Source organism: Gopherus evgoodei, chromosome 5 (genome assembly GCF_007399415.2).
Source record: "Gopherus evgoodei ecotype Sinaloan lineage chromosome 5, rGopEvg1_v1.p, whole genome shotgun sequence".
NCBI lineage: Eukaryota > Metazoa > Chordata > Testudines > Testudinidae > Gopherus > Gopherus evgoodei.
The window spans coordinates 66025584-66052135 of NC_044326.1; the positions used below are offsets into that span (position 1 = coordinate 66025584).

Sequence of the window (26552 nt, forward strand, 5' to 3'; positions counted from 1 at the left end):
AGTGAATAGCAATAGTCCAAGTATCTTTTGGCAGATCTGTCTACAGTCCCAAGGGAGCTGCTTGTCTGGTCTCATATGGAGCCATCAATACCTAATCCAGCTAAAGATTTAGGTTTATTAAGGTACTTGGTTGGTGGGGCCTCACCAGAGTCCACTTGGCTCTGCAGCTATCCTCCACATCTTCTCATGTAGCAAAGTCCTCAGTCTATGTTGCATCTCACAGCAAAGCCCTCTGCGCCTTCTCCTGCAGTGAAGTCTTTGGTCTGCATTGTCCTTTGCACCCAAGTCCTCATGGGAGGGAACCCTTGAACAGAGTCCTACCTGCTTGGATATAAGCTCTTTGTCACAATGAAAGAACTCTTTCTTCCCTCTGGGACCCAACTACCCCCAAATTCCTAGTTCATATGTAGCTATGGCAACTTCACAAGTTCTCTATGGCAACACTTTTTGTTTCTTTACCTGTAGAGGGAGTATAGAGCTCCTTTCCTCTGAATTTTCTAGCTATAGTGCTTTAATTTAAAAAAAAAATCAGTCAAGGAAGTTACAATATGAATTTCCAAATTCTGACCCCAGTGCCTGGCAGGAAGTCAACATGAGGGTGAGAGGAAAATATTCTTTTCTCCTAGACCACAAAGAAGTTGCAGAATTCAATGATGACGGAAAGTTCTGGTCTTCCACTGCAGGAGAGCACAGGGAGATACATATAGTACCAGATGCATCCCTTCCATTGTCTGTCATACAGTGCTGCTTTCTGCCCTCATGCAATAATTTACAGAATACTCGCATATAATGGGATGCCACACAGACATACCTCCAGCACACAGGCACACGCATTCAGTCCCCTGCACAGTGTAACCACGCAGGTTCTGCTGTCTTTGCAGGCTCTGCAGAGGGGAACTGGATTTGCCCATAATACATAAAAAAAGACATTTTGTTGTACAGTGAAAATACTGACAAAATTGTTCCAAACTGCCCAGTTCTATTATTATATTATTATATTATTAGAATTAAAAAGTGGGTCTACATCACGAAGTACTGTTTTCTAATTCTGTAAAAAAAATTAAAAAATCTCCTAGTATCCTCAAATGTTAGTTTATTGCATAGCAAATTTGTACTTATAGAAAAAAATCCCTGCCTATTCTAAGCAAAAAGCTTCAGTAAAAAAAAAATAAACAGTTAAAGTTGGCAGTATGTTTTAGTGAAGTCCAGCTAGCATCCCAAGATTAATATTACAGTTTCTGACTAAATGAGATACAACTACTGTTCTCTTTCTCCATGCCAACACAGGAATGAATCTGTTCCCATACCTTTAAACCTCCTTTTCTGATTCTTTCCAGATCAAGTCATTGAAAGCCATGGAAAGACTATCCTATAGTATAAACTATTCATTTTTGTTATGTTATTAAATAGAATTGTATATTTATCTAGAATTTAAACTAGGGATGGCTCATCAGGCAAGTGAGAAACAGCCTTAACCAAGAATTCCCAACAAACTACAAAATTTGTTTTGCATATTCTTGTTGTTTAATTGATATATATTATATACATATTTATGGACTAATTGTGCTTTGATTTAAATATCATAGCTCACTCAGTCCAGAAGTGAAACACAGTGCCAGAAAGTTAGAAGAATGTAGTTCTACTTGCAGCACAAATCTGGGTGTAGCAAATAGTGCCTCATGAAGCTGCCTTGTTACCATGGCAATTTACCACACCCAGGTAATACTTTATAAAGATGTTACTGTGGTAACCACTGCTTGGTGAGTCCAGGGCAGGACTGTAGCAGTTAAGCCTGGGCTGCAGAGAGTTTGCAGGTAGCAGGAATGGGGCCTGCGTCCTGCACTTTCCTGACCCTCCTTGCCGGGGTGGGCCTGTATGTGTGACCGACAAGCTACTGCCGTGCCCTTGGCCTACCTTGTGCTCCACCCCCAGCACCAACCTCCAATGGCTCCAGCTCCCAGATCTGCCTGCTGCTTCTTCACTATAAATAAGGTAAGCATTTAATAGCTATTAAATTATACCTTGGGTGGGGGTGGAATAACTACTTTGTGATTTGCACCTTACCTGTCAAAAAAGTCATCAGAATCACTGCTTTAAACTAAGAAAAGTGTTCAAATGCAATGAAATAAGCTAAGGGACAAAACAGGTAATTTTTACAGGTTACTACATGATGAGAATAACATAATCTCCCCACTCCACCCCATTATACTCAGGAGAGATGTCAAGTATGCCACAGAAACTGTACTGACAAGATGCAGTTAGTAAAAGGGTTAGTAGTACCAACTCTGCCTTTGATTTTGTGGAGTCTTCATTAAGTGTAAGATCTGCACTAGGCAGCAGCAATTATAGACAGAAATGGAGGGGAAAATGCTTCAGAGACACACAGAACATACTGGAATAAACAGATATAAACCAGACTGATCTATAACCAAGACACTGTGATACTTAGACTCTGGTTTATGGAACACAGAGAGTCTTTGTAAAGAAAATATAATTTAAAAGGCTAATGTGCACATATTAATGTCTATTTGCTTATTTATTACAATGTTTTACTGTAAATGCTTGTACACTATATTATGCTGTGAAATAATGTAATTGAGAATCAGACTCAAGATCTACTTATACTCTGAGCTAGGCAAAATGGGGTAGGTTGGGTTTTGTAATTCCTAAATTAAAGTGTTTTGGATTGGGTCCCCTATTTTCAGAACTCACTCAAATATTCTGGGGAAGTCTGAACATATGACCCTATCTCTGACTAAAAAATGAATTTGCTACCTTTAAAATAAAATTATTGATGCACTATAACTGTGTATACATGAGCCTTTGTGAATTTTTATATACAATAACTTTGTATGAATAATGTTTTTTCACATTGATCATATTGTGAATGGCTATATTATTTGTACTGAAATTACATTTCCTTAAAATGAAACTAAAATGAAAAGAGAGAAAAAGCAAAGAAAAAGGGAAAAAAAGATAGCGGCATGAGAAATTTCAGCAAGGTTCTTCTTTTTCTAAGGTGCATGCGTACTGTAAGAACGGGATGCAAAACAAATAATTTTTCCTGTAAGTAAAATCCAACAGTCCCTGTATACAAATGCAAAAAGAGACCTATTTTTCATTCTGGGCCTCTCAATTACACACACACACACACACACTCTCCTCTACAACTAATGGTTTTAAGATCCAATGGTTGGAAGTTGAAGCTTGACACATTTAGAATGGATATAAGGCATCATTTTTAACAGAACGGGTAATTAACCATTGGCACAATTTGCCAAAGGTTGTGGTAGATTCTCCAACATTGACAATTTTTAAATCAAGATTGGATGTTTTTCTCAAATATATGCTCTAATTCAAATAGGAATTATTTTGGGGGAGTGCTATGGCCCATGTTATACTGGAGGTCAAACTAGAAGACCATAGTGGCCCTTTCTGGCTTGAGAATCTATACCATCCAGTTAAAACAGCAGGAAAACTTATTAGATACATACTTTATATTTGTGGGGGAAAGGATTGTCACCTCTGAGCTAATTTCTTATTTCTAGATAAACTAGAGTCACTATTCACTTCCATATTTTGGGGGTCATCTAGATTTCATTAAAAAGATCCTGCATTAAGGTTCCAGAATAAATTTCATGGTGCAGTACAGGTGATCAAGAGGTGGTTAAATGTTTTTGTTGAAAGTATATATTCAACAAAACCAAACTTTTTAAAACTTTTTTTTTCACAAATCATTTTTGTATTTTGGAATTTTTCCAGTTTCTCAACAAAATAATTTTTCTTGTTTTCTTTCTTCCCCCTTCGTCCAATGGAAAAAGGGGGGGAAGAGGGGGCAGAGGGAAGAGGAAAAGGGAAAGCAAGAGAGGTTGAAAAGCTCAAAAGCTAACAACTGGAATATTTTTGTAAGTATTTTTTTAAATCATTTTAAATAAAATATTAAAATAAATAAAAAAAATTGCATTTGAAAACCAGAAGAAAGAAAATATTTTTTTAAAAATTGTTTTTTTTTCCTCAAAGGCTTATTAGCATCTCTTAATGTGAATATTCACTTGTGTTCTATGTGGGGTTATGAATCTGATTCCTACACAAAAACAAACTCTTCCCAAGTTCCCAGCATACAGAGGGAATGTGAGGCTGCATTATCCTATAGGATGGTGCAGCTTGTACTCCCACAATCCATGCTCTATGTGTTCATAGGAGCCATTGTAGAAAGCTGTATTGTGAATGAGCTAGGCAAATGTAGGAAGAGAAAGGATGATCTCATGATTAATACAGTTGAATGCTGCTCTCAACAACTGGATTCTATCGCTGCCTCTGCCAGAGAGTTTCTGTGTGATGCCAGGCATGTAACCTAAACCAAACTTATCAGCGGTGATCGCTAGTTGTGTGTTCCTCATTTTTTGGGTGCCCAGCTAGATACTCTGGGGCTGATTGGCAAAAGGGCCAACTACTCACAACTGCAGCTGAAATCAATAGGAGCCATGTTTTGAGCTTATAAAGTACTATCTAATACTAAGTACTCTGAAAAATCAGGTCCTAGGTATCTCACGCTGTGTATCCAAAATTAGTGGAAACTTTTGATCTGCATTTTCTTGTGCACCAGTGCCCTGTAAAGTGGGGATAATTCCATGCCCTCATCTCACTGGGGCATTTTGAAGATATATAAACTAATATTTGTGAAGCACTCAGATGTTATAGTGATGAGCACCATAGAAAAGCCCCTGAGGAAATTAATAATTGTCTTTAGACCAGGGTTTGAATAGTGTGCACTAAATAAGACATTGGACCACATATTGAATAATGAAGAGAATACACGATAGCAAATAGCTGCTTACTAAGTGAGCATTGTCCAGCCTTTGCACTCAATGAGGCAAGAGTCCCTCTGGAAAAATTGTTATCATATAACTAAAGATTGTGTCATAATGCATAGGCATACACAGGTAGAATTAAGGTTCACATACCACCTTAATTCTGACATTTTCTAACTTATGTGTGCTTGATTTTGCAACCTTAATATTCTTTTAATGTAGCTTTTTTGTTTATAATACACACACACTATGCACCTGTCTCCATGCACTGATTTCTCAGTTCCTCTGAGGAAAACCACATCTTTCTTGTTCTAATTCTTCCAAATGATTTATGAAACTTGCCAAACAATTTCTGTCCATGTCATATCCTTGTTATTCTCAGCTTGCAGTGAATGGAGAAAGAGAAAGAGAAAGAGAAAGAGAAGGAGAAAGCCATGCTTCCCAATACTGACTTTTATCCATAGTCTTCCCTTTCAGAACCCCCTAGGTTACAAACTAATCCCATTGAAGTCCATAACAAAACCCAGAGAGAGAGAGAGAGATGGATAGATATAATGATAATATACTTAACTGCTACACTGATTGGAAGACAATATAGAAATACTGTATTAATGAACAAAAAATGTGAGAGAAAGGGAGAGATGTCAGAGAAATTTTGCATTGAAACAAAATGTTAAAGGTCAAAATAATTCACAGTTAAAGAACGGGGAAGATTCCTTCACATCCTAATTAATTTTTGATTTGCAGAGTTTAAATATACTTTTTCCTTTTTTGTGTGTGGAAATTTTCATAAATATGCGTGCCACAGAAAAATGGGGCCATGAAAGTTTACTTTTAAAGGCAAAAATAACGGAAGCTGCATATGAATCAGAACAGTATCAGAGTAGACATGATTTCTGAATTGCCAGTTTTTCCTAATGTCTGAAGGTTTTACAGCACTAAAAAGAATTAGCGGGGAAAGGCTTTTCTAAAAATTATGACCAGTCTAATGTGAGTCTTTGTCTTTTAAACAGCAGGATTTCTCCAATACTGTACATGCCTTTATAATTACTTTACTTGAATGTGATACTTTAATGAAGACCAGTTTAATTAAATTAAATTTCTCCCTAGTGGTAACTCAATCAAAATGCATTCTACCCTCATTATATTATCTGTAGGAATCCAACATTGTAAGTGCTATAAGAGCTTGTTTTAATGAGTGGTCATAATGTACTATACTTGAGAGTCAAGTTACAGACACTTTAAATGTCATATAAGAGAAACGTTTATATTAAGATGAGAGGGTAGATCTCTTAGTATCTAATTGGTACAGTCTGTTTATTATAAGTGTAGACACAAATTATATTATATGGGTGTCCTATGACCAGCTTCTACATAGAATGCTATAATGAGTACAAATTGTAATCATAATAAATATAATTAAATGTATATAAACTTATAAAGACAAATATGTTCCCTATCTCAGTGGTTAGGACAGTAACCAGTTAAGTTTATTCTGAAATGCTGTTCATTCCTACTTCATGTAGGGTTGGGTGAAAATTCTGCAGTGCTAACATAATGGAAGTGTTCTCATTTTCAATATGCATTTTCAAATCAAGATCTATCTGTCTATTTTAGGATTATTCGTAGTACACATTGCTGTCATATTACAGTGCTTTTCTTTAAAGCAGGTCTCCCTGGAGAGGTCCCTAGTCAACTTCTTTATGGAGTCTTCTACTCTTCTTCCTTTCCCAGTTGCTGGCAGCTCTGGTTTTGGTAACAGGTATGTCCTTCTGCCCTCAGTCTGGGTGGAATCACACAGTCTAGTCACTCTGGGACTGGGTCTTTTGGCTGTAGCCTCTGTTTCCCAATTGTGTCAGTGCAACAGACCCAAATGCATTTAGCACTTGTAAGCCATTTTACTCCATGGACTTGTGACCAGCAAATGTATTAACGTGACTCAAGAACTGCGTCTTCAAAATAAAACATTATTTATTGAAGATAATACAAAATTACTCAAGATAGTTATGTCCATAGCTGACTGTAAAGCGTTTCAAAGGGATTTCACTAAACTGAGTAACAGGGTGACAAAATGGCAGATGAAGTTCAATGTTGATAAATGCAAAGTAATGTGCATTGGAAAAAATAATCCCAATGATATATATATAAAATGATGGGGTCTAAAGAAGCTGTTACCCTCAAGACAGAGATCTTGATTTCATTGTGGATAATTCCCTGAAAACATCCAATCAATATGTAGCAGCAGTCAAAAACACTAACAGAATGTTAGGAACCATTAGGAAAGGTATAGATAATAAAACCGAAAATATCATAATGCCACTATACAAATCCATGTGCTAATAAAGTTTGCGGATGACACAAAGTTGGGGGGTATTGCTAACACGGAGAAGGACAGGGATACTATTCAGGAAGATCTGGACCACCTTGTAAACTGGAGTAAGAGTAATAGGATGAAATACAATAGTGAAAAGTGAAAGGTCATGCACTTGGGGATTAATAATAAGAATTTTAGATATACGCTGGGGACGCATCAGTTGGAAGCGACGGAGGAGAAGGACCTTGGGGTATTGGTCGATAGCAGGATGACTATGAGCCGCCAATGCAATACGGCTGTTAAAAAAGCAAATGCGATTTTAGGATGCATTAGGCGAGGTATTTCCAGCAGGGATAAGGAGGTGTTAGTACCGTTATATAAGGCGCTGGTGAGACCCCATCTGTAATATTGTGTGCAGTTCTGGTGTCCCATGTTCAAGAAGGATGAATTCAAACTGGAACAGGTCCAGAGACGGGCTACTAGGATGATCCGAGGAATGGAAAACCTGCCTTATGAAAGGAGACTCAAAGAGCTTGGCTTGTTTAGCCTGGCCAAAAGAAGGCTGCGGGGGGATATGCTTGCTCTATATAAATATATCAGGGGCGTTAACGTTAAGGAGGGAGAGGAATTATTTAAGTTTAGTTCTAATGTAGGCACGAGGACGAATGGGTACAAACTGGATATTAGGAAGTTTAGACTTGAAATTAGACAAAGGTTTCTAACCATTAGGGGAGTGAAGTTTTGGAACAGCCTTCCGAGGGAAGTAGTGGGGGCAAAAGACTTATCTGGCTTCAAGACTAAGCTTGATAAGTATATGGAGGGGATGTTATGATAGGATAGTTTAATTTGGGCAATTGATCTTGGATTATCACCAGATAAGTCTGCTCAATGGTCTGCGGGGAGATGTTGGATGGGATGGGAACTGAGTTACTGCAGAGAATTCCTTCTTGGGTGCTGGCTGGTGAGTCTTGCCCACATGCTCAGGGTTTAGCTGATCGCCATATTTGGGGGCGGGAAGGAATTTTCCTCCAGGGCGGATTGGCAGGGGCCCTGGAGGTTTTTCGCCTTCCTCTGCAGCGTGGGGCATGGGTCGCTTGCTGGTGGATTCTCTGCAGTTTGAGGTCTTCAAACCAGTTTTGAGGATTTCAATAACTCAGTCCTGGCTTAGGGGTTGTATAAAAGTGGATGGGTAGGGTTCTGTGGCCTGCCTTGTGCAGGAGGTCAGACTAGATGATCATATTGGTCCCTTCTGACCTATGAGTCTATGAGTCTATGTTGAATACTGCATGCAGTTCTGTTCACCTCATCTCAAAATATGTATATTAGAACTGATAAAAGTACAGAGAAGGGCAAAAAAAATGAATAGCAGTATAAAACAGGGGTATAGATTAGGGAGAGATTAGAAAGACAGGGACTATTCATTTTAGGAAATCAATGACTAAGGAGGGATAGGATAGAAGTCTGTAAAATCATGGACAGTATGTAGAAAGTAAATAAGAAACTGTTATTTATTCCTTCACATAACACAAGAACTAGGCATTACCCAATGAAATTAATAGACAGCAGGTTAAAATAAATAAAAGGAGGTACTTCTTCACACAATGCAGTCAATCACTGGATCTTGTTTCCGTGGTATGTTGTGATGGCCAAAAGTATAAATTGGTTCAAAAAAGAATTAGATAAGTTCATGGGGGATAGGTCCATCAATGGATATTAGCCAAGATGGTGAGGGATGCAACCCTATGCTCCAATTGTCCCTAAACTTCAAGCTGCCAGAATATGGGACTGGATGACAGGGGATGGAACACTTAATAAATCGCCTTGTTCTATTCATTACTTCTGAAGTATCTGGGACCAACCACTGTCAGAAGACAGGATACTGGGCTAGATGGACCACTAGCCTGACCTGGTATGACCATTCTTGTGTTCTTATTAATTTCCCGGAGGTACAAAGTACATACAGCAAAATCTTAACTTGCTACACAATTGACCACAAAAAAGTGCTGCTACTTATTTATATAACGGAGTTGGAGAAGACGGTGAAGAGCTACAAGGCTTCAAACTTTTCTTTAAATTAAGACATAAAATTTGGTTATATGAATAGCTCTAAGAGCCCTTCATGTGAAACCTGCCGGTGTCATTCCTCTAGCTCAATGTCAAGGGTGTGAGACTCTTTGATCCAGTTCCATGTCTCTTTCAGCTGATGAGAACAAATGCTTATATCTACAAGAGAACATCTCCTGATGATGGTACAGGAGATGTCTCAAATTGAACCTGGTTAAAAGCAAAGTGATACTGTTCAGAAGGAAAAAAAACTTTGCACTGAAAGCACTCACCCTCTGTTTGTAAAAGTAGTGTATAATCTCTAATTTCTACCTGATCATCACTAAATTTAGATACACAAGTACACTGGCTGCCTGTTCATTTCTGATGCCACTTCTGTTAGGATATAGATATTCAGGCCTGTCTGCAAAGGCCTAAACTTTAAGAATTTAGGTGTATTCTTATCACTTAGCTAGTTATAGAGGTATAAAAGGAAAAAAAATCAAAATCACTGTCTGTCTGTGTAATGGTCTTTTCTTATTGTGACAGTCCAAGGCCTTGTTCTTCAGCTAAGCAGCAGAGGCTAGCCATAAACTGGGAAATGTATAGTCACATCCTCCCATTCCAAACTAGTCATATTGAAATAAGGGAATCTGGGGCTGTTAGGAAGGTGATTCGCTCTATCACCTCCAGAGAAAGGGAAGAGCCTAAAACATGTAAAAGGAAATTTAGTTTGATAGTTTTCTGTCTGGTAAGAACTCACTTATCAATAGACAGAGCTGGAGAACGCTTATGTCTGTATAGATGCAGATGTGAAATCCTCACTTCTGTATTGTTTTGTATGTTTATTTGCATGATCTCTGTCTGATTTTGTGATTGTTTCTGTCTGCTGTATAATTAATTTTTCTGGGTGTAAACTAATTAAGGTGGTGGGACATAATTGGTTAGCTAATCATGTTACAATATGTTAGGATTGGTTAGGTAAATTTTAATAGAATGATTGGTTAAGGTATAGCTAAGAATATTACTATATAAATTAGGGGTAAACAGGAAGTAAGTTGGGATTCAAAAATAAGGAAAAGGAACTTGAATTTAAGCTTGCTGGAAGTTCACCCCAATAAACATTGAATTGTTTGCACCTTCGGACTTAGGGTATTGTTGCTCTCTGTTCATGCGAGAAGGACCAGAGCAGAGTAAGAGTGAAGGAATAAGCTCTCTAACAACTTCCAGTTCTTGATCAATTAGCAGTGCAGTGAATTGGTCAGGACATTGCTACAGCAGACAGTCTCTCCATTTATGATCTTTTGAGACAGCTGTATTCTTCTGGTACATTTTACATAGCCTAGAATTAAATGTGGGAGAGGCAGGTCGAATTTGATCTATCAAGGACCCACAATTGTGGAACGAATTGCTGAAGGCAAAAGGATTAACTAACTCTTATCCATCTTTCGAGAATGTATTAAAATACACATTTTGCTATAGGCTTCTCACTATAAAGCAAAATAGAGAATAATTAAGAGCAATATTAAGACATCACTATGTAAATGGTGATTGGCACTTCAGATGCTATTGTAATACAAATACATGGGATTAATAATAATAAACAACTTAAATAAATGTATTTATGGCCACATTTTCAACAGTGGTCTATACTTTAGTGTGCCTTGATTTTTGGCTTTGAACATCTATGGCCTGATTTTCCATGTTCCATAATCCATGTTCGTGTTGAATTTACTTACAGTTGTAGATGTCTAGTACCTCTGAAAATCAGGCCCTAAGGTAAAGTCAGGCACTCCAAATTAGCAACAACTTCAGAAAATGTAGACCCTAGCACTTGGATGTTATGGTGAAAGGCATTCAAGAAATACCTGGTACAGGCAGTTTGCATTTTTAAAAAAATCACCTTTTGGGGGCTCATTCTTTTTAGATAGATAAAAAGACCCCCCGCAAGATGAATTTCAGGCTGTCCTGTGATAATTTATACATACTGTATATTGGCCTGCTTCTAGAGGTGTTTTAATTTTAACTCAACAAGAATCTGTTTGGAAAAACATGCAGGAAGGCAAAGAGTGGCTCAAAATAAGCTACTCCTCAGCAACACTTGAGAGTTGTTAAGGAACAATGCCAAAACTGTTGGCTCTAAGGACTCTGGTTCAGACTCCTGCTGAGCCTACAGGACTTGTTTTAAACAATGAAAGAACTATAGTGAGGCTTTAAAAGGTCCATATCTCAAGGCAGGGGTGATTGCCTGTTGTGGTGAACCAGGTGGAGACATAGGGAACCAAGGGGGATGTTTAAAGATATTAATCTTGCCTAGGTTACCATCAGAGGTAAGTCTTTCAGTAAAACAGATGTTAGGTTAGATTCAATAAACTCTACTCTCTCATTCTGAGGCTTCCTGATGTTTCCTCTTCTTAATTGCTGCAGCCAACATTGTGGGTGCTGTTTCCAGTGTGGCTTTTATACTTCATTTACCATCCGTGTTCTCATTTTATCTATGTCTACACTGATGAAAGATATGGTTTAAGCAATGCCAGGTGGATTTATTTTCTGTGCCCAAAGCTTTCTAAATTACTGCTGATATATACTGTACAATGCTTTCTTCCTCAGTCTCTCTTTGTGTCCCATTTTTTGTAATTCACTTGTTCCAGTCCATTGATCTTTGCACATTTCTTTTCTAGCTGCTCATTTACAATCTCAACCTATTTCTGGCTAGCTGTTTGCTGATTTTCCACTTCCATCTCCACTGTTTTGTTTTGTTTTTTTCTTTCCCAGAGCATTTCCCTGTCATGCATCATCTTATTTTCAATGCCCCTCACATCTTATCTATCTTAACCCTATAGCTAGCTGAAGAAGTGTGAAACTCACCTCAGGAAAAAGAAACCCAAACACACATACAACATGTAAACAAATTTAATACGGACACAAAACCAAGCAGCTATTGCTCAAAACATGACATGTTACAGTCATTTTAGTTCTCTTACATATATGCACATATCTAGCTTAAGGAAGTAGCATCAGCCCAGTTTTTTTTCTTTTATCTAAAAAGAATGGGGAAATTGAAACACTTTGTTTCAGCTCATATGAGACTAATTTAATGTCAAAATGTTTTAATATTCAAGCACCTAATATTACACCAGAATAAAAAGGAAAAAAATACAAACTAGTATGTTTTCTGGGAAATGTCAGAGGGCTGAATTGGGGTGCAACTAACTGTATGTCTATCACCTTCTCAGACAGTATTTTAACCACCATCTATCCATTAAAATATGTAAGTCAGAATAACTGAATATTTCCTTGTCATCATTTTAACAAGGAGTGAATTAGGATATGAATAGTGGCTGGTGGAATTTATTGACTGGCTCACTAACAATATCTGACCGTTGATGGAGCAGAATATTTTATATTAAATCTCCAACATATAGTGAAAAATTCCCAGACTTAATTGCTAGAAATTACTGAGACTTAAAATGTTAAAAATTGCTTACAATGAATTTGCATTAAGAAAGCAGATACCAAGGCCAGCGTGTAGAAGATGAACATACTAATAACTGGAGTTTAATGTGTATTCAGCCATCTTGAATGCTGGCAAGTCATACTGAAGCACTATTATCAAATGTGGCTATAATGCTTATTTGTGCAGCTCTTTTTTTTGTCCTGTCAGTTGCTTAATGCACTATTGCTCTAGTTATTTATTACTCTAGAACTCTGCCAGAGTAAATCGTGCAAGAAATATTTGTAGGTAAGTGTTAACTATTACATTCATAAGTCCTTACAAAAAAAATGAGAGCATTAGGTGCTTGTGCTCTTTGCTTTAGCAAGATAATCTTTGAGTTAAAGGAGATAAAGTCACTATGCTACCTTATGTCCAGCTCTGCCGCAAATTATTTAGTGTTGTCCCTAAGTTACTCCTTCTGGAAAACGGGGGTGCCTGAAATTTAACTCTTTTCTAGTCATATGAGGCCTTGTTCAATAACAACAGCAGTGATATGAGCAGAATTATTAATTAGTAAAAGGCATCTAGAACGCGTGACTTCCTCATTCTAAGTTCAGTGCACTTTCTCCTAGGCTGAAGTTATTTTTATAGGGGTAATACTAATGGCATCAGGAGCATGATGTTCAGTGCAGAAAAAATGTTCAGAGATTTTAGAAGCAAGCCTCTGATTAACTCAAGTGCACAGGATTTTCTATGGCTTCTAACTTGGCTATATCTGAACCATAGAATCATAGAAGATTAGGGTTGAAAGAGACCTCAGGGGTCACCTAGTCCAACTCCCTGCTCAAAGCAGGACCAACACCAACTAAATCATCCCAGCCAGGGCTTTGTCACTGCCTAGAGAAAGCAAAGTGCACCTTCTGACATCAAGACAAATACTACTTTAAATTCCAAGTTTCTGATTCAAACCATGGAGATTCCATTGCTATTCAAAGAAATGGCCAGAAAAAAGGGTATTATTGTTAAAATTATCTATTTTCTCAAAACTGGCTGAACACTTTTTCCCTGAAACTTCAAAACAAAAAACAAAACAACACAGAAAACAAAAACAAAACAACACAGAAAGCAAATAAACAAGAAACCAATCTCAACATCAGACAAAACATGAAACATTTCAGCTCAAAATTTCCCAGTTTCAAGCAAGTACATAAGGTCATGCTTGTATGTCTCTCTGAATTAGAGTGAAAGTTCGGTAAAGTTAGAGGCGCTCGGAAATGGTTATAATGAGATATAAGGCTACGAGTACTCCCTCTAACTAAGGACCAGAGAGAAGAAATAATATAACTATAAGCAATATGCAAGAGTTCACAAAGTAACTTACTTGGGATGATACAAAGGAACAGGCATGTCCCATGTAAGCAACAAGTAGTATTAGTTAAGTAGTCTATGTATGAAAGTTTAATTTTGTTAGACATGTTTTCATTTTTTAAATAAGATGACATGGTAAGACAACCCTGATTGAACAACTATCACACACTGAATGAGTTAAAAAAGCAAAGCAAAACAAAACTGCAACTTGAAACCAGAAACTAACTGGCTCATAAGGGACTTTACTGAATTTTACATGAAGGGTATTAAAATTGTGAAATGTATTATCAAAGGCAAAAGTGGATACTGCTGACATGAATATATTCTACAGAAGAAAATAGACTATGTAATAGTGAGCAAGATAACTAAAGTAGATGTTCTAGTCAAATGAGATAAGTATTTCTGACCATGACTATTAATTATTGTACAAGCTAATTAGCCAGTTTCAAGCATAAAGAACAACAAGTAACAAAATTGTACAAAATGAAATTAGCAGCCCAGAAAGACTACACAATATTCATAATAGGGCTACAAAACACACAATCTTTGCTAGGTCACCCAGAGTTAATACTGTCTTCACTTAAGCTAATTAAAGTCAGGCAAAAAAACAAATTAAAATAGAATACATAAATGAAGATACTTAAACAAGGACTCTAATATTAAAGAAAAACCATAAATTTTTGCTGTTGCTAAATATGTGGCAGGAATTAGAGTTACATAGATTGGTTTCTCTAAAGTTCAGACTTCAGAAAGTATAAGGGGAAGTTGGAAGAATGTGGGAATAGTGGATGGTTGATAAGAATGGTGACAGAAGCTTTTCTTTACAGTGAAAACTTTAAGCATGGTTTTTTTATCTAGAATATTTTTAAAGTTTAACACTGAAAACATCTTTGTCCTCCATCTGCAAGTACCCCCAGCTCTCTTAATATCCCTTCATAACCTCAAGCACTCTCCTCAACCTTCATCTCCATGCCCATTAGTTTCCGTGAAACACATCCACATGCCAAGCCCAGGTAGCACAGCTCCATGTTACACAGTCGACTTCAATAAAGTTGTGCCTACCATGAGACCAATGAATATGGCTCAATGCTGGTTAAACATTCCTGAATGCAGCTGACTAGGATAAGTGGGTTGTAAAAGAAAGGGGGAGTTCTTTATTCCCAGATCTGGACCTTAGCGTCCAAAATATGGGGGTTAGCATGAAAACCTCCAAGCTTAGCTACCAGCTTGGACCTGGTACTTGCTGCCACCACCCAAAAAATTAGAGTGTTTTGGGGCACTCTGGTCCCCCTGAAAAACCTTCCCTGGGGACCCCAAGACCCAAATCCCTTGAGTCTCACAACAAAGGGAAATAATCCTTTTTCCCTTCCCCCCTCCAGGTGCTCCTGGAGAGATACACAGACACAAGCTCTGTGAATCCAAACAGAGTGACTCCCCCTCTCTGTTCCCAGTCCTGGAACAAAAAGTACTTTCCTCCTCACCCAGAGGGAATGCAAAATCAGGCTAGCCACTTCAACACACACAGATCTCCCCTGATTTCTTCCTCCCACCAATTCCCTGGTGAGTACAGACTCAATTTCCCTGAAGTAAAGAAAAACTCCAACAGGTCTTAAAAGAAAGCTTTATATAAAAAAGAAAGAAAAAATACAAATGGTCTCTCTGTATTAAGATGACGAATACAGGGTCAATTGCTTAAAAGAATATTGAATAAACAGCCTTATTCAAAAAGAATACAAATCAAAGCACTCCAGCACTTATATTCAGGCAAATACCAAAGAAAAGAAACCATATAACTTACTATCTGATCTCTTTGTCCTTACACTTAGAAACAAAAGATTAGAAAACAGAACTACTTCTCCAAAGCTCAGAGAAAGCAGGCAGCCAGAAAACAAAGACCTCAGACGCACAATTCCCTCCACCCAAAGTTGAAAAAATCCGGTTTCCTGATTGGTCCTCTGGTCAGGTGCTTTAGGTGAAAGAGACATTAACCCTTAGCTATCTGTTTATGACAAGAGACTGTTTCTTAAGTACATCCTTAAATTCCTGAAGATGAATATTAACAACTAACCCTCTCCCACACTCCAACAATATTGTACACACTGAAAAAACAACATACAAAGCAGCAAAGCCAAGACACATGTACAAGGGAGAAAAGAGAAAAGCTGCATGCATTTCAGTAAGAGTATCTGCTAATAGCTGCAGTCTACTAATGGCTGCAGAAGTCTGTGGTGCATGAAAGGAGCTCTGAGAAAGGGGTTTGGTGAAGAAAAAGTGCAGCTCTATTAAATAGGCATTAAATTATCTATCACATTGAACTCAACATTATGCTGTATGGCATATGGTATCTGGAAATGAACAAAAAAAATTCCAAATTTCAAAGGGGAAAAGCTATGCTGATTTAAAAAAAAACAAAAACCTTGGCATTATTTGACATTTGCTAAAGATTATTTTTACAGTTTTAATTATTAAGTATTCCACAGTAAAATAACTTTGATGACTTCTCTTCAAAGATGACATATTTTATCAGCCTATTGCTGCCTAAAATAGACTATCTGTTCAACAAAGGGTTTGAAAGTTTAAGGTAAGAATCACATTCTGTTCAATCACAGAAATGATGTTTGCAAGTTCAAAGAGATCACCACATTTACTGAGGAAAGTATTCTTAATGGTATCATTTAAGAAGGCTGGTACATGCCCACCTTTCCTGTAAGACAAGATACAATTTAATAGTAGTCTTGTTCTCATTACCAAATACATTTTACACAGATTTTTAACTTGGCTTATTAGAAGTAAGGTTGAAATGCTGCTGCAGGTGTACAGGAGATCAGACAGAAACTGCAGACTATTAGTTTAAATTAATAATTTGGGACCAATGTCACTTTAAGACAGCACACTGCAATGCAGAGTGGAATGTGTGGAATGTGTGCTCTCTGACCAGCTGCCATAGCAAAATCAGGCTTTCTGTGGTTAAAATAAAAAGCTTCAATCATCATACATCCAAACCCAACAAAAATAAAATGAAATAAAAGGATTAGGCTTTTTGCAGTCAGAATATTTAACTGTTTAAAAAGGCTGCAGCAGCTGCAGTCTTTCCCTCTAGACTCAGGTTACAGTAAAATGACCTTCCAGTATGAGAGAGAGTGAGATTGACTTTCCAATGTCTCCTCCTCTTTATCCTCCCTTCTAATGAGCATCCATTTCACTATTTCCAGCTTGATCGCACTGAAGTTTCTGCACTGAACAGACATCTGTGATGTTTTGTCCTGTTCTAGGGGAGGGTTTTAACACTTCTGTTACTCCACAACACAATGGAGAGGATCTATGCACTATTTCAGCCAATCTGTCAGAGCGGGAGTGGAAATGGAGGGCAGGTGAGAAGAGGAGAGATCCCACAGGAGCATGGTAGAAAATGATACAGTATAGAAGGAAGAGAGTATGTGATGATGAAAAGACTGATATATTTGTGGAGATAAATGGGATAATAAGGGAGAAGGAAGCTATGTGAAAAGCATTATAAAAACTTGACAAGACTACAAGAAAACAGCAGCATAGCACAGAAGAAAGATGTAGAAGAAGCATGTCAGGAGTGGAAGACAAACAAGGTAATGGAGGAGGGTAGACAATGTGGCTTTGGAAGAAAATGCCTGATTTCTTAAAACTACAGAGAAAATGAGTGAATGGGAAAACAAAGATCTGGAAATGAACATTTGAAAAAATGCAAGATAAGGATGGGGGAAAACAAAGTGTAAGAAGAAGAGAAAGGAGAAGAAAAACACAAAACGATAATAAAAAGCATAGTAAGTTTTATATATGGAGAGTTTGCTGGCAAGGAACCATTGTCTGTCCATACTGGAAGAAAGACAGGTGGCGATGGATGTGTTCACAACTTTATTCACTTATAATATCTGGCAATACCCAGCAACAAATTGTTCAATGCAATAAGCAGAGGGATTCTATCCCCATTGTTCAAACTCCCTTCTTGAGCCCCGTTAAAGGGGGCGGGAAAAATGAGGCATCAGGTCTCAGCTGACAAGATGTAAGAGCCCCAAAACCTCCCTTACTTGGGTCCCTTGAGGGTTACTTTTCTTCAAATTTTATTCCAATACATTTTATCTGATAATTATATCCCTTCCATACTGAGTATTTGCACTGAACATCCACAAGTTTTACATCTGTTGTGACATTATAACCTCACTCCCCTTCTCCACCCCACTGGGCCCAGACTAGGTGAGGGGAAGGCAAAAAGCCCCTCTCTACCTCAGCCAGTCTGTCTGTGAGGGAAAAATTCCTTCCCACCCCCTAAGGAAAAGAGCAGCTAGTTTAATGCCTACAGTGGGACAAAAGGGAACCAGTTCCTTTTGCCACCTGGGTGTGTGGGTGCTGCTCACCCAATCCTGGTAAAGAGGGCCTCTACAGGGCTGCACTGGATATAAATACCCTCCACTCTTCCACTCAGAGAAAGGGCAACACAGTGACCTTGTCCTAACATGGCTCCTTCCTGTCTGTTCCCATAAACTTTCCTCCTTCTTGTCACAGGCTGTAAGGGAACCCTTAAAGGGGCAGCAACCCTTTTCTTCCAGCTAGCTGGACAATGACGCACATGTAACAAAGGTTGCAGTGGCACAATGCGCTTTTTTTTGTTCTCTGTAGTGTCCATCACAGTTGGGCACTCTATAAATGTTGATTCAATTTCCATTGTATTGCATTTGTGTTGAGTGCTGAGTAGCACTATGGAGAGCTGGGTTTCGAGTCTCACAGGGAAAACAGAAGCACAATATCTATTCCCCAAACTTGATCTGTTGTGAAATTCTCTGCACTCAGCAGATGTGTAAAGGAATGGGCATCTGTTCTACATATTTGATATAACATACATGTACACATATATATATACACACACACACACACACACACACAAAATACCAAAGAACAGAAAAACAAAATAGAAAAATTAATTATAAAATCTTCCATTAAACAGCAGTCATAGGTGATATCTAACTTTTCCAAATCATGGAAGTCCCTGACTCTCACAACACAAAGCACAACAGAAGTCTGTGATTAATGCAGCACTGGAGAGAGGTAGGAAGAGAGAGAGAGGACAGTGGAAAAGAAAGAAAGAAAGAGAATTCCAAACTCCCAATGATGGACATTTATAAACACAACTCAATACAGATTAGAGAGTTAGGATACTGATGAATATCATCCATATTAAGTGCTTCAGGTAAATCATTTATCCTTCAATTACAAGTCAGAGAAACTAATCAATTTTACCATGTGATTCTTGGTGAGTTTCTTTCTTTCTTTTTTTTTAAATAAATTTAAAAAAATAAATTAAAAAAAAAGTTACCCATATCATATAGTAGATAATTGCTTAATAAGAACACAATTATTTCTAAATTTAGCTAAAGATTGAGCCAATTTCATTATTTCATAGTCTCATATAATTTTGAAATTATAGAACTAGTGATTCAACACTATTCTTTTCATTCACTCATTTTCAGAGAATCATGTTTTACAAAAATCTTGAATTTTACTTTTATTGGAATGGTACTAATAAGAAACAAAGTGAAATAATAATATTCAAGTTAGAAGAAGAAGAAGAAATCACTGTCATAACCTAGTCCCAGATTTGGACCTTAGCGTCCAAAATATGGGGGTTAGCATGAAAACCTCCAAGCTTAGTTACCAGCTTGGACCTGGTAAAGCTGCCACCACCCAAAAAATTAGAGTGTTTTGGGGCACTCGGTCCCCCAAAAAACCTTCCCTTGGGACCCCAAGACTCAAATCTCTTGAGTCTCACAACAAAGGGGAATAAACCATTTCCCTTCCCCCCTCCAGGTGTTCCCTCCCTATTTCCAGTCCTGGAAACAGAAGTGCTTCCCTCTTCACCCAGAGGGTATGCAAAGTCAGGCTAGTAAATCTAACACACACAGATTTCCCCCTGACTTCTTCCTCCCACCAATTCCCTGGTGAGCACAGACTCAATTCCCTGGAGTTCCCCACTAAAGAAAAACTCCAACAGGTCTTAAAAAGAAAGCTTTATGTAAAAAGAAAAAAAATACATAAAAATGGTCTCTCTGTATTAAGGTGACAAATACAGGGTCAATTGCTTAAAAGAAATATGAATAAACAGCCTTATTCAAAAAGAATACAATTCAAAGCACTCCAGCAACTACACCATGTAAATACAAAAGAAAAAAACAATAACCCCTATTGTTTTATGATCTCTGTACTCACAACTTGGAAACAGAAGATTAGAAAGCAGAAAACAGAAATCCTCTCATAGCCGAGAGAGAGACAGGCAGAAGACAAAGAACTCAGACACAAACTTCCCTCCACCCAGATTTTAAAAAGTCTTGTTTCCTGATTGGTCCTCTGGTCAGGTGTTTCAGGTTACTTCTTTCCAGGTGAAAGAGACATTAACCCTTAGCTATCTGTTTATGACAATCACATTTAATGTATTGTGATAATATGTATGTAACAAACTTTATTTTCTTGTTAACAAACAGAATAACTACAGCCAGACCAACTTCCTTTATGCGGGGGAAAGGGGGTGGACAATACCAAGGTTAATCTGCTATCCAGTTGGCCAACATTCAGCACTGTCTAGAAATTCAATGATACAAGTCTGGTGAAATAGAAAATCTGTCCTATGAATGTGACCCAAGTGTTGTTTTATTCACACACCGATAACACCAAAATGGATAAATGGATATTGGAAGTATACAGCACAAGGTGATATATATGCTCCCTGGTTAGCATATATTGATCCAGAGATCTATATGTGTTATATAGATATGAATATGTAGAGTTATTCATAGACAAAAGAAAATAATTCAGTTGAGGCTAACTTTGCCGAGTGAGCTGATACTTAAACTATAGTACAAGAAAGTTAGAGTTAAAAACAAAACATTCAAAGCTTGAAAATTATTACTTAATATTGCCCTAATAATATAGATACCCATGTAAATAAACTGGATACAATCAGAATTTGATGTGTGTGAAGTGTCTAATACCTTCCATAACCAATGAAGAAGACAGCTCCACCTGGGAAGCATTCAGCACCTTCAAGGATCATAGAATCATAGGACTGAAAGGGACTTTGAGTGGTCATCTAGTCCAGTTCCCTGTACTCATGGCAGGACAAAGTATTATCTAGACCATCCCTGTCAAGTGTTTGTCTAACCTGCTCTTAAAAATCTCCAGTGATGGAGATCCCACAACCTCCCAAGGCAATTTATTCCAGTGCTTTACTACCTTGACAGGTAGGAAGTTTTTCCTAATGTCTAGCCTAAACTGCCCTTACTTCCATTTAAGCCCATTGCTTCTTGTCCTATCCTCAGAAGTTAAGGAGAACTTTTTAGATCTTTAATAAAAGAGATCAGACCATTAAAACAACAGTTCACCTATTCCACAATACATCAGATATTTTTTTGTGACTAGATTATCCTCTGCTAGGGAAGAGGGCATTTTGAAAATCTTGCATTTCCTTGATGTTCCCTCAGAGAGGAGAAGCTCAGAGTGGAGGGGCACAGAATTCTGAAATTTTACTCACCCAAGTTCCACAGATATCTGGAATCCGTAGGGAAGGGAGCTGTTACTTCACGGAGAAAGCAGCATTTCTGAAGTGTGGGCAGCTGTTTTGCTGGCTTCTAACATGAATATGGCTCTAGCAAAAAAATGCATGGCCTTGTCTGGGTTCACATGCTGCTCAGCAGTAGCCTTGGATGGAACCTAGATGGAGGTAATACAATTTAGAGACATAATCAGCTCAGATTAGCATTCTGTCCATTTCTGTATCTGTCTTTTAAATGGCAACTTCTGCTGGGCAAGGTGTATGTTTATTTTTGAATCTTGCAGCATGCTGTCAAATAACTATTATTATTCATAATAATCTTAACTACCTGACCTAAACTGTGTGTATTGTTGTTGGGTATTATTAAGCAATTGATGTGTTCAACCCTAGAATCGCTACATTTCACTCAGGGGGTGCAGTGATCTGTATACATTCCTTATATACACCTCTGCCTTGATATAACACTGTCCTTGGGAGCCAAAAAATCTTACCACATTATAGGTGAAACTGTGTTATACTGAATTTACTTTGATCTACCGGAGTGCACAGAAAGCACAGCTTTACCGCTTTATATCCAAATATGTGTTATATCGGGTGGCGTTATATCGAGTTAGCGGTGTACTTCACAGAAGCTTTGTGAGACTAAGTTAATGTTCACTTCTTATGAAGTAACTGTAATCATCTGAAAAGGCAGATGGCATTTATATAGGCAGAATGAAGAGTAATTACTGAATTGGAATGTGACATTTGAGAGTACTGAGGTTCACATCTCTGTATTTAAAAATAGTGACATGAAATTGTTAATGACTGAGAGGGTCACGATCACAGTTTTACCTCACAATGAAAATATGGAATTTGGAGTAATACAATGCACACCTATGCCATCATGGGAATTGGCTTCCTAATGATGTAGGAGTAAGAGTGCTACTGAATGACCTACCAATAGCACTTTCTGGAAAATATGACTTTTTTTGGCAAATATTCTGTCCAAGTACTTGCCAATCTCACCCTTGCTTAGCTTATGAAATCTGATAAGATCACAGCCCAAGTGGTGTGGTTGCATACACACATATACACAATGGATTTGCTCTTAAATGAGATACAACTATTGCATATCTGTCACTAATTAAAAACAGGGCTTTTTTTCTAAATTATGCATCATGTAAAACTAAAATCAGCAAATGTACAACGGTATATGTTTAGACAGAAATGCGTAGATAAAGATATATGTAGTATAGCTTCAAACTGTGTCCCAAGTAGCTTTCAACACAAATATTCGATCAGGTTTGTTCACTGCACAAATGCATGGTAAGCAGGTTGTCTGATATCAGGCATTTAGAGAGCTCACTAAGACCTCAAGTGGCCAATTACAAACTACATACGCACATTTAGACTAATTAAACTCATACCTAAGTAATAATTACATTATTTTGATTTGCAGAATTTAGAACATAAAACGGTATTGCCCTCTACTGAAAAAGTGCAAGCAGTAACAGCAGAAATAGAGAAATCTAGTCATCTGCCATCTAACATTTATGAGAAAAATATCACAGAAATGTAGCTATTGTACATAAGTAATACAATGTATTTACAGGGAGGAATACTTTATTAATTTGAGAAGTAAAAGAAAAGGGCTGGGTAAAGTCAGTGAAGTTTTGCCATTAACTGGGAGTAACATTATGTCCACGCTCTTTGCTTTGTCTCTATTGACTGACTATATCAGAAGTATCTCGCCCATAGGATAAATGAATCTCACCCAAGTCTATTCTGCGTTTAGTAGTGGAGGGCACATCTGAAATCCATAATTAGAAAATCCTAACCAACACTATTCAAAAGTTTGATGAATCTTTAAGAGAGCTACTCTGAGGGAAAGATATATAGATAATATATTTACCATGTATACTCGATCATAAGCCGGTTCGTTTATAAGCCGACCCCCCAAGATGGATAAGTAAAAATGTAAAATGTTTATGACTCGTTCATAAGCCGACCCTATAATTCAGGGATCATCAAACTTTGGCTCCTGGGCCATCAGGATAAGCCGCTAGTGGGCCAAGATTGTTTGTTTACCTCGAGCGCCCGTAGGCATGGAGGTAAACCTAAGTAAACAAAGTGTCCTGGCACGCTGGCTGCTAACCCTGACAGGCTGGGACAGCAATTGGTGGGGAATTTTTTTTGAGGGGGGGAGAAGCTGGGGGTCTGGGGAGTAACCCCTTTGACCACTCCCCATAAGACCCCACCCCTAACCCAGGACCCACCACAGTCTCCCCAACCCTTCCCACCTTATCGGGGGATGGCCAGGGGAAGATGTCTCTGGCCTGGCTGGAGCTGTTCCAGCAGGCTGGGCAGTGTGGCCGCAGCCTGCTCTGGCGGGTCAGACTGGGCAGCAGGGCTGCACCATGCACTGGTGAGTCGGGTGGTGCAACCACAGCCTGCTCTGGGGGGTGGAGCTGAGCAGCATGGATGCAGCCTGCCAGCCCCAGAGCTGCAGCTGCTTCAGAGGCTGAGGGGAGAGCAGTGTGGCCAGAAGCGGAGAGACTCTGACCCCGCCTCTTCCCTTCTGGCTCTGCTGGCTGTGCTGCCTGCCTCTCCTTGCTCCTTCTGTTGGGGTGAGTGGCTGGGTCCCACCTCTCTCTCTCTCTATCCGTTTATAAGCCGACTCCCTTCTCTGGTGCTTCCCTTTTCTTACTAAAAAAATTCTGCTTATGAACGAGTATATACAGTAATTGTTTAGTCCACTGACTAATTGTTTTAGTCTGTCTCTACAAAATCAATCATATTTTTCAAATTAAACTGTATTTTATCTCTTCATAATTTCTGGCTGACAAATTTCAGTATTTGTCCTTATGGTTCAAATAAATTCCTAGTGTAATTCCAGTGCAATCAACAGAATTGCACCACACATTAATTTGGCTGTATGTTCTATGAAATAGTTACAGATGTCAATGGTATATAAAGAACCACTAGTCTAACTTGAGTTATAGTGAACAAAAACAATCATTTTCATCATTAATTAACATCAGAGACATAAAGTCGATATAGTACACATATGAGGTGTCACCAAGTTCTTATCTTTGACAAAGCAATTAAAAGAAATCAAAGTAACACTTATATGCTTTCAATCCATTTCTTGCAAAACGTGGATCGAATTAACATTATACATAATAACACTCTGATTTAAGTTAGAGAAACATTACACCGTGAATCTGCAAAGACTTTGATGAGTACCCTATTAAGATAACAGCTCCGTCAGCTGCAGTATTGTTTGTAATCTTAATGCTTTTTAGGCAGCAATGAAAGAGCAATAATTTTATTCCATTAGAAACAGAGTAGCATGGAAATAACTGAAGGACATTCAAGGAAAATACAATTCTATTATTCTTTTTAGATGTATATTTGATTACAAAGATTAGATTTTATTTATTTATTTCACAAAATGACTTTCCTTAAAAAAAATCAGTCTAATATTAAAGATTTTCTAGCAATGTGTTGTCTTACCTAAAATTTTTCTGAATTGCTGCCATTTTTTAAGTGCCCAACCCTACATTTTGCATTTGTGTGGGTAGTCTTTACTCACATGAGTAATCTGATTGAAATCATTCAACCACATCCTGAGAGCTTACCAAAATTTTAATCAGTCTTTACTCAAGCAAACTCCCATTGAATTCATGTACTCAACACACAGTTAAGGGCTCCTTTAAATGGGAGGCTGCCTATATAAAGACTGAATACAAATTGTGAACCACAGTACTTGGTCCAACCACACTACCTCCAAGAACCACATTACAAACCCTGCAAATTCTTACACGTATAAATAGTTCCAAATCAATCCAGTTGTGCCATAAGATACTCATATGAGAAAAGGTTTGCAGAATTGGACCCCAGATAGCTCTCTAAAAATGGAACAATGATTAATCCAGTCTGGTACTCTATCTCCAACAGAGGCCAGTACAAGACATTTTTTCTTCTTTTTTTTTTTTTTTGTTAAGAGAAAGGTATAAATCTCATCTAAATATTGTGATGATAGGCATCTTAGATATGTGTCTGATAATAATATTTATCTCCTATAAACCACTTAATTGTGCAACACTGTTGTGTGAGAGGAAATTTCTTTCTGCTGCTGCTCAGTTTAGGCCCTGAAACACAAAGACTGAGATCCACTGGTGAAAATCTTGCCATTGACTTCAAAAAAGTCAGAATTTCATGTTATTCAAGCTACAATAATGTAATTGCAGCTTCTGTTCTTATTTATATTAATGACTAATGTTTTCCTAAATCTTATTTGCCTTTATTATATCCTTTATCATAGAGTTTTTCACATTAATTATACAGTATTAGAGCTTAAAATTCCAGCTTCCCATCAGAAATTGATGGCCTTTAAAACAAAAACATAAAAAACACAGGATCTCAATATTATCCAAGAGAATAAATTGCAGAGGAGGTAGAATTTGAAGGCACCAGCACTGGATGTTACATAAATATCTGGTTTTAATGTGATGCTTAAAGTTTGATCATCTCTTTCTTGTCTTTGAAGGAAAAAGGTAAATAGGAGAAAAGGGAGTATAGTTTTTAAGCTCATGGTTTATTTTAAGCAGGTGAGCATTCTCATTGAAATCCCATTCAAGAAAGGTCATGCTTAAGTACTTTTCTGGATCATCACCTATTAGCCATTGTTATTCTCCATTATTTCTCATAAAGTAGAACCTCACCCTTACGAACACCAGACTTACGAACTGACTGGTCAAGCTAAGGTAAACTGTTTCTGTTCTTGTTTTATTTCAAGATGATTAAAAGCAGCATTTTTATTCTGCATTGTTAAGTTTCAAAGCTGTATTAAGGTAATCTTCAGTTGTAAACTTTTGAAAGAACCATAATGTTTTAAGAGTTAAGAACATTTCAGAGTTATGAATAACTCTTGAGTTCCACATTATTTTGAAATTCTATTTGAGATACCCTTATACTTCTCTTTTCCAAACTACAGTTTGAAAAAACAAGAGTAATAAACAC

The 26552-nt window shown here is 37.7% G+C and overlaps 1 protein-coding gene across 12 annotated transcripts in view; it reads right to left on the minus strand.

The window, feature by feature from the left end:
- Nucleotides 1-26552, minus strand: part of TENM3 (teneurin transmembrane protein 3) — a 2266571-nt gene that overhangs the window by 1993713 nt on the left and 246306 nt on the right. For all 12 annotated transcript variants that reach the window (XM_030563289.1, XM_030563287.1, XM_030563282.1 and 9 more), the window contains exon 2: nucleotides 21525-21703. The gene's annotated coding sequence lies outside the window, so the exon portion shown is untranslated. The remainder of the gene's footprint in view (nucleotides 1-21524; nucleotides 21704-26552) is intronic.